This window comes from Pan paniscus, chromosome 19 (genome assembly GCF_029289425.2).
Source record: "Pan paniscus chromosome 19, NHGRI_mPanPan1-v2.0_pri, whole genome shotgun sequence".
Classification (NCBI taxonomy): Eukaryota; Metazoa; Chordata; class Mammalia; order Primates; family Hominidae; genus Pan; species Pan paniscus.
This window is the reverse complement of record NC_073268.2, coordinates 55,008,901-55,021,431: the sequence shown is the minus strand read 5'-3', so window position 1 is coordinate 55,021,431 and position 12,531 is coordinate 55,008,901. Positions and strand designations below refer to the sequence as shown.

At 44.6% G+C, this 12,531-nt stretch overlaps 1 protein-coding gene across 7 annotated transcripts in view; it reads right to left on the bottom strand.

Annotated features, from left to right (window-relative positions):
* The window catches only part of SPECC1 (sperm antigen with calponin homology and coiled-coil domains 1), a 313,351-nt gene extending 301,199 nt beyond the window's left edge, over positions 1-12,152 (bottom strand). For 3 of the 7 annotated variants that reach the window (XM_063599212.1, XM_063599216.1, XM_057300237.2), the window contains exons 1-2: positions 12,029-12,117; positions 3,306-3,421 (exon numbers count right to left, since the gene is read on the bottom strand). The gene's annotated coding sequence lies outside the window, so the exon portion shown is untranslated. Of the gene's footprint in view, positions 1-3,305; positions 3,422-3,803; positions 5,556-12,028 lie in introns of those variants that run through there. The other 4 variants (XM_063599215.1, XM_055101224.2, XM_063599213.1 and 1 more) reach the window with 3 other exon arrangements.
* Between the last annotated feature and the right edge of the window lie 379 nt (positions 12,153-12,531).

Here is a 12,531-nt window from a genome sequence, read left to right as displayed (position 1 = left end):
AGTGGGAATCAACCTGGGTGTCCATCTACAGGAGACGAGATGGACAAAATGTGGGGGATATTAAGACCAGAATCACCAAGTAACAGAGATGGGTGGTGAGTGACAATCCTAAGATACAGAATAAAGGCTAGAACATGATGCCATTCATGTAAATTAAAAATAGATGCACACAAAGCAGTATACGCGTGACCCTTGAATAGCACAGGTTTGAACTGCCTGTGTCCACTTACATGTGGATTTTCTTCCACTTCTGCTACCCCCGAGACAGCAAGACCAACCCCTCTTCCTCCTCCTCCCCCTCAGCCTACTCAACATGAAGATGACAAGGATGAAGACTTTTATGATAATCCAATTCCAAGGAACTAATGAAAAGTATATTTTCTCTTATGATTTTCTTTATCTCTAGCTTACATTATTCTAAGAATATGGTACATAATACACATCACACACAAAATAAATGTTAATTGACTGTTTATATTATGGGTAAGGCATCCACTCAACAGTAGGCTGTCAGTAGCTAAGTTTTGGGAGACTCAAAAGTTATACACAGATTTTCAACTGTGCAGGCAATCAGTTCCCCTGACCCTCTCATTGTTCACAGGTCAACTGTATATACACAAAAGTATTATATGAACCTCATTAGAATAGCTGTCTATAGGGAGAAGAGAATCAGAGTGGGATAAAACGGAATGAACAAATAAACCAACAAATGCATGAACAAGCAAAACAACAGAGGGGCTTGCATAGGCCAGTGATGATAAAGGGCTAAGAATGAGAATATAATTAATTCAATTCCTCACACCTGAGGTCTAAAACCAAGGAAAGGGAGGGCCAGGCGTGGTGGCTCACGCCTGTAATCCCAGCACTTTGGGAGGCTGAGGCGGGCGGATCACAAGATTAGGAGTTCGAGATCAGCCTGGCCAACACAGTGAAACCCCATCTCTACAAAAAATACAAGAATTACCCAGGTGTGGTGGCACATGCCTGTAGTTAGCTACTCCGGAGGCTGAGGCAGGAGAATCACTTGAACCCAGGAGGCGGAGGTTGCAGGGAGCCGAGATCACACCATTGCACTCCAGCCTGGGTGACAGAGTAAGACTCTGTCTCAAAAAAATAAAAAAAATAAAAAAACAGAGAAAGGGAGGAAACTAGATCCAGGCTGACTAGATACAGCCTTTAGAGTTAGAAAAGATGATTTGACAATCTAAGCCCACACTCAGGCTGAATGAAATTGAAAAGCCTTTCAAACTAAAACATTTAATTACACCATCTGCTGCAGACAGAACGCAGACAACTCAAACAGGTAATGTCAGCTTGGTGTTTTATATCACCACCCTCAACACAGAATAAAAATCAGCTGCATGTGAAGCAGCGACTAGAATGAAGAAAAGGCTGCTTCTTACTTCCTTCTAGTGGTTCTTTCCAAAAACATTAATAGGCACCAGCTCTATGCATGTCACCCTGCAGGGAGACATGGGGTATATAACTATGACTTACTGTTCATTCCTCAAGGAATTCCCAATCTTGTGGAAGATTATACACAATGAGGCAACAAAAACTATCCAATAAAACCACGGAAGAGAAGCCAGTGATGAAAGGCCCTGTGAGCAGAGCTGATGGCGATTTGGGGAAGAAAGACCAACATGGATGGGGGTGATCAGGGTGGCTCCCTGGGAAAGCTGGAAGAGAAGTGGCAGATCTCTGAGCTAGATGATGGGCCACTACCATCTGTAAATGGCTAATTAAAGACCATGTGTGGATTTTTTATTCAGCTCTTTCGTGTCATTCCTGCTATCAGCACAGAACCCAATCTCAACTTTCCAGCTATATTGAGCTAAACTCTCACCTCATGGAATTTGCAGATAAAGTTCAAAAGGACCCTTGCCTTTTCAAAATAATTTTGAATGGTTGAGTAGTCCCCTCTGTGCTCTCTCACTGACACCCTCTCAAGGCTGCTGAGCACATGCCATGCTATGGCTTTCTCCAACATCAGGAAATGTTCTCCACTCACAGTTTCACCTTAATACAAATGTGTTCTCTCTTCAGAGAAGGCAAAAAAATTCATGACCATCTGACTGGGAAAAGTCATTTCTAGGTAAAGTGTCCATCTTTTTCTGAGGAACACAGGAGGAAAATCTTACAGAAAAGAGTTAACATAGCAGGCCTAAGACTGCTTTTTAAAATAAATAAATAAAGAAAGATAGGGTCTTGCTGTATTGGCCAGGCTGGTCTCAAATTCCTGGCTTCAAGAGATCCTCCCACCTTGGCCTCCCACAGTGTTGGGATTATAGACATGAGCCATTGTGCTTGGCCCAAGACTGTTATTCTTAAAAAGTCTCATAAAAAGCATGGTTAACCCTTGGCTGGCACCTGGGAACTTAGATTTCAGAAGGGTTCCCACCATCCAAGCTGGAAAGAGGGACTCACTGTGCCTAAATTATTGTGTGGTTTATGCTGAACTCCTGCTTTTCTTCAGGTAGCGTGAAATGTGGTATGTGCTGGGCAGAGGGGGCCTGCATGACCAGCCCCCAATAAAAACCCTGGGTGTTGGGTCTCTAGTGAGTTTCCCTGGTAGACAGCATTTCACATGCGTTGTCACAGCTCCATCCTCAGGGAGTTAAGCACATACATCCTGTGTGACTGCACTAGGAGAGGATGCTTGGAAGCTTGTGCCTGGCTTCCTTTGGACTTGGCCCCATGCACCTTTCCCTTTGCTGATTGTGCTTTGTATCCTTTCACTGTAATAAATTACAGCCATGAGTACACCACATGCTGAGTCTTCCAAGTGAACCACCAGATCTGAGCATGGTCCTGGGGGCCCCCAACACAGAAATAAATTATAAAAAACCAAGGACTGGGCATGGTGGCCCATGCCGGTAATCTCAGCGCTTTGGGAGGCCGAGGCAGGAGGACCAGTTAAGCCCAAAAGTTCGAAGTTACAGTGACCTATGACTGCGCCAATGCACTCTAACCTGGGAGACAGAGCAAGACCCTGTCCCCAAAACAATAAACTAAACACATACTTCTGCCTTCCAAGTGTCTTAAAATTCAATGGAATGGTAGAAATATTTTTAAAACACTAAATCAAAAGAAACCTGGAAAACAAGAGTGCCGATGGCCAACTAAAATGTCTAGGAAATTTCTGAAAAGTAAAAAGTACTCAGAACCAGATTACCTGAGCAAACCATAGCCCAATACAAGCTTGGGAGGAGGCTGTTATGCAGAGGGAAATGGTAACAGGTTTCCAGGAACAGGCTTCTAACAGCAGATAGAAGAGCAGAGGTAGAACCTGACAAGGTGATTACCTGGGGAACTGCAGTCGGAATGACCAGGACTGTTGGACCCTTCCCCTCACATGGAATACACACGCCACTCAGCAGCACACCACAGCTCTTCAACAATCACAGGAGGCACGCTACGCCTAGTAAGACAGGAAAAAAAGGAATTCTCAAACTTCGAAGATGAACACATAAATAATCACCAAGTTTTTATTCAGTATAATGAAACAGGGACACTCAATCAACAGAACACAAACCCAGGCAAAGATAATTACTAGAGCACATAGAAGAAATTATTAGATATTCTTGGGAAGACCTAAGGGGACATTATAAAGAGCAAGCAGTTGGTATGTGACGATCTTTATGATATACCGTAAAATAAAAACACAGGATGAAGGCCAGATAGAGAATAATGCTACTATTTGTGCAAAAAAGGAGAAATGGAGAATCTGATTCATATTTGCTTGTATTTGCATGAAGAAACTTTGGAAGGTACATAAGTAACTAACAACAATGGTTACCTACTTGTAAGGCGAGAGAAGTAAGAGGACAGGAATGGTGGGGACACTTTTTGTGTCTGGAATTGGTGGGTTCCTGGTCTGACTTGGAGAATGAAGCCGTGGACCCTCGCGGTGAGCGTAACAGTTCTTAAAGGCGGTGTGTCCGGAGTTTGTTCCTTCTGATGTTTGGATGTGTTCGGAGTTTCTTCCTTCTGGTGGGTTCGTGGTCTCGCTGACTCAGGAGTGAAGCTGCAGACCTTCGCGGTGAGTGTTACAGCTCTTAAGGGGGCACATCTGGAGTTGTTCGTTCCTCCTGGTGAGTTCGTGGTCTCGCTAGCTTCAGGAGTGAAGCTGCAGACCTTCGAGGTGTATGTTGCAGCTCATAAAGACAGTGCGGACCCAAAGAGTGAGCAGTAGCAAAAACGTATTCCAAACATCAACAACACAAACCTTCAGCAGCGTGGAGGCCGACCACAGCGCGTTACCACTGTTGGCTCGGGCAGCCTGCTTTTATTCTCTTATCTGGCCACACCCATATCCTGCTGATTGGTCCATTTTACAGAGAGCCGATTGGTCCATTTTACAGAGAGCCGACTGGTCCATTTTACAGAGAACCAATTGGTCCATTTTTCAGAGAGCTGATTGGTCCATTTTGACAGAGTGCTGATTGGTGCGTTTACAATCCCTGAGCTAGACACAGGGTGCTGACTGGTGTATTTACAATCCCTTAGCTAGACATAAAGGTTCTCAAGTCCGCACCAGACTCAGGAGCCCAGCTGGCTTCACCCAGTGGATCCGGCACCAGTGACGCAGGTGGAGCTGCCTGCCAGTCCCGCGCCCTGCGCCCGCACTCCTCAGCCCTCTGGTGGTCGATGGGACTGGGCGCCGTGGAGCAGGGGGTGGTGCTGTCAGAGAGGCTCGGGCCGCACAGGAGCCCAGGAGGTGGGGGTGGCTCAGGCATGGCGGGCCGCAGGTCATGAGCCCTGCCGCGCGGGGAGGCAGCTAAGGCCCGGCGAGAAATCGGGCACAGCAGCTGCTGGCCCAGGTGCTAAGCCCCTCACTGCCCGGGGCCGTTGGGGCCGGCCGGCCGGCCGCTCCCAGTGCAGGGCCCGCCAAGCCCACGCCCACCGGGAACTCACGCTGGCCCGCAAGCACCGCGTACAACCCCGGTTCCCGCTCACGCCTCTCCCTCCACACCTCCCTGCAAAGCTGAGGGAGCCGGCTCCAGCCTTGGCCAGCCCAGAAAGGGGCTCCCACAGTGCAGCGGTGGGCTGAAGTGCTCCTCAAGCGCGGCCAGAGTGGGCACTAAGGCTGAGGAGGCACCGAGAGCGAGCGAGGACTGCCAGCACGCTGTCACCTCTCACTTTCATTTATGGTTTTTTAATACAGTCTGGTTTTGAACACTGATTATCTTACCTATTTTTTTCTTTTTTTTTTTTTTTTTTTGAGACGGAGTCGCGCTCTGTCGCCCAGACTGGAGTGCAGTGGTGCCATCTTGGCTCACTGCAAGCTCCGCCTCCCGGGTTCACACCATTCTCCTGCCTCAACCTCCTGAGTAACTGGGACTACAGGCAATCGCCACCACGCCCAGCTAATTTTTGTTTGTTTGTTTGTTTGTTTGTTTGTTTAGTAGAGACGGAGTTTCACCATGTTAGCCAGATGGTCTCAATCTCCTGACCTCGTGATCCATCCGCCTCGGCCTCCCAAAGTGCTGGGATTACAGACGTGAGCCACTGCGCCCTACCTATCTTACCTATTTCAAAAGTTAAACTTTAAGAAGTAGAGACCCGAGGCCAGGCATGGTGGCTCACGCCTGTAACCCCAGCACTTTGGGAGGCCGAGGCGGGAGGATCACGAGGTCAGGAGATCGAGATCATCCTGGTTAACACAGTGAAACCCCGTCGCTACTAAAAATACAAAAAATTAGCCGGGCGTGGTGGTGGGCACCTGCAGTCCTCGCTACTGGGGAGGCTGAGGCAGGAGAATGGCGTGAACCTGGGAGGCAGAGCTTGCAGTGAGCCGAGATAGCGCCATTGCCTTCCAGCCTGGGTGACAGAGCGAGACTCCACCTCAAAAAAAAAAAAAAAAAAGAGTAGAGACCCGGAAAGTTAAAAATATGATAATCAATATTTAAAAACACTCAAGAGATGGGCTAAAGAGTTGACGGAACAAATCTAAATATTAGATTGGTGACCTGCAAAACCAGCCCAAGGAACATCCCAGAATGCAGCCCATAAAGATAAAGATAAAGAGACACAGCATTTCCGCTGGGCACAGTGGTATGGCAGGGGAATCGCCTGAGTCCAAGAGTTGCAGGTCACATTGAACCACACCATTGCACTCCAGGCCTGGGCAACACAGCAATACTCTGTCTCAAAAAAAAAAAAAAATTAAATTAAAAAAGACAGAATATTTGAGATAAAAAAATGCTTATTTCAAGAAACATGAAAGATAAATCAAGATATTCTAATTCCCAAGTAAGAATAATTCCAGAAGCAGAAAATAGAATAGAGGCAAGGAAACACTCAAAACTTCTCCAGTGCCATAGAAATGTGTATTAATCTTTAGAATGAAACGGACTACCAAATGCTGAGCAGGAAGAACAAAAGAGATCCACTCTTAAGCCAGTGTGGTGCCCAGGCGCAGTGGCTCACGCCTGTAATCCCAGCACTTTGGGAGGCTGAGGCAGGCGGATCACCTGAGGTCAGGAGTTTGAGATCAGTCAGGCCAACATGGTGAAACCCTGTCTGTACTAAAAATACAAACATTAGCTGGGTATGGTGGTGCACACCTGTAATCCCAACTACTTGGGAGGCTGAGGCAGGAGAATCACTTGAAACCAGGTGGAGGTTGTAGTGAGCCGAGATCATGCCACACTCCCAGCCTGGGTGACAGAGCAAGATTCCATCTCAAAAAAAAAATCCACTCCTAGACAAATAATAGTTAAATTTTAGAACACCAAGGAGAAAGAAAAAAAATTGTAAAGCTTCAGAGAAAATAAACATTAACTACAAAGAAACGAGAGTCAGACGCGTGCACTTCTTCCTAGATACCAGCAGATAAAGCAATATCTCCAAAATTCAGAAGGTTTTAATGTAGAATCCTATACCCAGTCAAGAATATTCACATGGAAAAGTGAAATAAAAAACATTGTTTAAACATGCAAGGGTTCAGAAAGTTTACCACTCACAGAATCCCTGAAAACAAAACCAAATAATCACTTAAGGACTCATTAAGCAAAACAAATGAAATAAAAGCACCAATGATGAGTAAATAATCAGAAAAATTTACAGTTTACCTAAATAACTGTTTATGCATAATGTATGAAAACCCAAAAATTTAATATGGGACAGAATTAAAATCATGATAAGATTATTTTTTGCTTTACTCATGGAGAGTTCACATAAACAGATTATCTTTTAACAGCAAGAGAAAAAAATGTTTAGATATGTGTGAAAAACTAAGGGTACCAAAACAGTGCAAATTCATTTATCATCAGGAAAATCCAAATTAAAACCACAGTATCCACCAGAATAACTAAAAGGTAAAAGACAGAAATTACCAAGAGTTGGCAAGAATGTGGAGCAACCACATATACTTCTGGGGTAAATAAGTTGGTGCAACCAGTACTGAAAACTGTTTGCTAGTATCTACTAAAACTGAGCATATGCACAGACTACAACCAAGCAATTCCACTCCCAGATACACACTCAACAGAAATGCACACACTCACTCAACAAAAGACGTGTACTAGAGTGTTCATGTACTTACTATTCATAATAGTCCAAAAATGCAAACAACCAACTGCCAATCAAAGTCAAATGTATATCTATATTAGGGATATATACAATGGCATATACACAGCAATGAGAATGAAATGAACCAGCTCGGCACAGTGGTTCATGCCTGTAATCTCAGCACTTTGGGCGGATAAGGCAGGCAGATCACTTGAGGTCAGAAATTTGAGACTAGCCTGGCCAACACGGTTAAACCCTGTCCCCACTAAAAACACAAAAATTAGCCGGGCATAGTGGTTGCAGGCCTGTAATTCCAGCTACTCGGGAGGCTGGGTTGGGAGAATCGTTTGAACCCGAAAGCCGGAGGTCGCAGTGAGTGGAGATCGTGCCACTGCACTCCAGCCTGGACGATAGAGCAAGACTCCGTCTCAAAAAAGGAAATCAAAAATATAAAATAAGATGACAGGAATAATCCGCAAAAGATCAGTAATCAAAATAAATATAAATGGGCTAAAGCTACCTATTAAAAGACAAAGATTTCACACCCATAAGGATAGCTACTATCAAAAAAAGAGAGAGAATAACAGATGTTAGCAAGGATGTATGGAAACTGAAATTCTCACGCATTGCTGGTGAGAATATAAAATGGTTCAGCCTCTGTGGAAAACAGTATGCTGGGTCATCAAAAAATTAAAAATAGAAGTACTACTTGATCCAACAATTCTACTTCTGGGTATATACCCAAATAACTGAAAGCAGGGTCTTGAAGAGATATTTGTACACCCATGATCATGGCAGCATTATTCATAATAGCTATGATGTGGAACCAACATAAATATCCTTTGATAAATATATGGATAAGCAAAATGTGGTGTATACATTCAATGGAATATTAATTAGCAATAAAAATGAAGAAAATTCTGACACATGCTACAACATGGATGAACCTTGAGGGCATTACGTTAAATGAAATAAGCCAGTCATAAAAAGACAAATACTATATGAAGTACTATATTAGATACTCATGCAAGGTACCTAAAATAGGCAAATTCATAGAGACAAAAAGCAGAATGGTGGTTGCCAGGGGCTGCGGTAATGGATACAGAGCTTCAATTTTGTAAGATGAAAAAATTCTGGAGATTGGTTGCATAACAATGTGCACACACTTAACACTGGGGAACTGTAAACTTAAAAGTAGTAAATGGTAAAAATAAAAATAATAAATAATAAATTTTATGTTATTTTACCACAATATTTATTAAAAGACAAAGATTAACTAATTAAACAAAATCCAGCTATAAGCTAAAGGTAAGAGTAACAATTAAAGAAGACACAGAAAATTGAAAATCAGTGACTAGAAAAAGATATTCCATATAAATGCTAACAAAAAGCAAGTACAGCAATATAAAGAGAATGAACAAAAAAAAAAATTAAATAAGATGGCTCATTTATTCCCAAAAGGTACAATTCACCAAGAAGATACAAGAATTGTGAACCTTTAAGCACATAAAACAGCTTCAAAAATACAACATTTAAAGAAAAATATATATTAAACATAGAAATAGTACAAAAACCCCTACAAGAATCATAATGGGAGTCTTCAATACAACTCTCCATATCAACAGGTCAAACAGAGAAAAAAAATAAGTTAAGGATGCAGAAAACCTGAATTATCATCAATAAACTTGAGATTAATATAGAACTGTATACCCAATATACTAAGAGTTCAGGGAACAGTCGTGACTGACAGTGGACTGCAAATTAATCCGTTCTTAATCTTTGTTTTTCTTTCAGCACTGTGGCAGAATAGAGATCCTAAAAACCTTCCAGCTACAAAACATCTTTTTAAAAATATTAAAAAATACAAAAATAACTCTGAAATCAATAGAAGACACATGGTGAAACCAAAATTCTAGAATACAGGGAGAATACAGGCATTTTCAGATATTACAAAAACAGAAAATTGATCATCGCTGAAGTAATTTCTAAAGAATGTACTTGAGGGAGAAGAAAAATGTTCCAAAGAAAAGTATCTGTGATACAAGAAGGAATGGAAAGTGAAGAAATGGTAAACAGGTAGATAAAGCTAATAAATGTTGACCTAGAAAATAACAAAAACAATAGCAATAATGTCTCGTTGGAAGGGTTAAAGTAAAAATACAATTAAGGCCAAATGTGAGGTAAGTGGAATGAAAGAATTAGAAGTCCTTGCCTTGTTCACAGGACTAACTGATTAAATAAATGAGCCAGGTTTTCCATTCAAACAGTTAAAACTTGAACAAAATAAATTAAGTAGAAAGATAAAAAACAGAAATTAATGTCATAGAAAAATAAAAAAACAATAGAATTAATCAATAAATCCTGGTTAATAAAAGCTGGTTCTTTGAAAGGATTAATAAAATAATCATTAAGCAAGTCTGATCAAAAAAAAAGAGAAAAGGTACCAAAAAAAGTACTGTATCAGAAAGAGAACATACAGATACATACAGATATGTAAGAGTCTGTTTTCTTACACCAGAATACTATATACAACATTATGCTAGCATATATTAAGTTTCAATAATGTTAATGATTTTCTAGGAAAATAGAAAATATTAAATTTACTTTGAAGAAACAGAAAAACTGAGAAAAATAAATGATCATGAAAAAAATGAAAAGGTAATTAAATACTGATATTAACTGCCTAAACAACACCAGCAGCAGCCCAGGCAGTCTGTAGTCAAGTTCTGCCAAACTTGAGGGAACAGATAATTCTATTCCAGAGCATAGAAAATGATGGAAAGTTTCCCAATTTAATCAGAGAGGACAGCCTGATCCTTATTATGAACACAGATAAAAATGGGGTAAACTATATGCCAATCTCAGATACCAAAACCCTAAATAAGATGCTAGCTTATTGATGTGAACAATCCAAAAGTGCATTTTAAATTAGCCCAGGGTTTTAGAGAAAGAAAATCTAGCAATGTGACCACCACTTATGTTAACAATTTTAAGACGAAAATCTACATGATCATATCAATGCATGCTACACAAAAGCATTTGGGCAAAAAACCCAACACCCACCCTTGACTTTTTAAACTCTTAGTAATTAGGCATAAACAGAAATGTACTTAATGTGATAGAATACACTCGGTGAAGATACAGAGGGAATCCTCCCTAAAACCAAGCCCAAGACAAAGATTCGTATTTAACCTCAATAGTCAACACTGCAGCGAGAGTAATCTACGGAAGACAAGGAAAAAAGTAAAAACATGAGAGACATCTGTTGTTTAACAGACAATAAGATCACCTACTTGGAAGAGGCAAACGAATCAACCGAAAAACTATTAAAACTGAGACAGGCTTTAGTATGGAGGCTCAGCTTCAGCTGTAGTTTGGGCTACCAAATTCAACTCGCTTGCTTGGAGAGTTAATCCTGCAAAGCTAATTTCTGTTGAGGTATTAGGATTGACAAGCCTTTGCTCCTCCCTCCTCCCCCATCTTCAACACTGAAATAACACGGTGTTTGGAACTGGATAACAGAATCTTCCAAAAACAAAAATTGTCCTGAAGGGCTGACTTGTGCCCCTACTCAAAAAACACTTTATCTGCTGCCTGCAGCTCCTACAGTTGCTGGTGGATAAGCCTGCCAACCAGCTCGGCGTAATTCTTCCTGCAGAGGGCAAGGAAGAGCACCTTCACAGGAAAATTTTTTTCCGAACTGTATGCCGCTTATTACATAAACTTACGTGCTGGCAAATGGAGCTCCAGCAAAATAAGATATTCAGACTCAAACTTCCTTAGAAAAAAAAAAGCAAGCACATAACACTAATTTCCTTGCACGGGCACTGGGGAAGGAGGTCGTTACTTCCGCACGCCCGCAGGTCCGCACCACCGGGAAACCCACGGGCACCGCGCGCTGCCCCCGGGCCTTCCAGGTGCACTGCGCCGCGGCGCCCCAGCTGACCCGGGATGCGCAGCCCTAGCCCTTCCCCTGTCACCCCGGCCAGGAAGGGGCGGGAGCGCGGCGGACGCCGAGGGCGAAGGGCTTCTCGGTCCTCTGCACCACGCAGCACCCCCAAGGCACAACAGGGAGGGTGCGGGAGGCTCCCGAGACCCAGGAGCCGGGGCCGGGCGTGCCCGCGCACCTGTCCCACCGCGGCGAGGGCTGGGGTCGCCTCCAGGGCCGCAGCTGTCGGGAGCCACCTGGCTCTCAGTCCCGGGTCCCTGCGACAACCCTCGGGCCCGGAGGGGAGGAGGCGGCCACCTGCCGCTGCCACCTGCGGCACCGGTCCCACCGCTCCGGGCCGGGCAGGACAGGCCAGGACGTCCCTCCTGGGCTGGGGACAGGACACGCGACGAGGGGACCGGGGCCCCCGCGGCGAAGACGCAGCACGCCTTCCCAGAAAGGCAGTCCCGTGCCCCCACGACGGACTGCCGGACCCCCGCGCTCGCCCGCCCATCCCTTCAGACCACGCGGCTGAGGCGCAGAGAGCCGGCCGGCGGGCGGGCTGGCGGCGCGGCTAGTACTCACCGGCCCCGCTGGCTCAGCGCCGCCGCAGCCCGCAGCGGCCACGGCTCCCGGCGCTCACTGATGCTCAGGAGAGGGACCCGCGCTCCGCCGGCGCCTCCAGCCATCGCCGCTAGGGGGCGAGCGCGAGCCGCGCGGGGCTCGCTGGGAGATGTAGTGCCCGGACCGCCACCTGCGCCGTCCTCCTTCAGCCGGCGGCCGGGGGCCCCCTCTCTCCCGGCTCTCAGTGTCTCATCTCCCTATCTGCTCATCCTCTGGTCGCACATAATCGATGTTTGGGCGTCCCAAGCCAGATGTGGACCCCATTTCCGCACTCTACACTGGAGGTTTTCTAAGGGTGGTGCCCGGACCAGCAGCTTCAGCCTCATCTGGGAACTTGAGAAAATGCAGATTCTCCGTCCCACCCAGCCTATTCGGTTTTTCCTGCACTAAAACCATGAAGGTGGGGCCCAGCAGTCCACATTCTCGCAAGCCCGTCAAGTGATTCTGAGGCGCCCTCCAGTTTG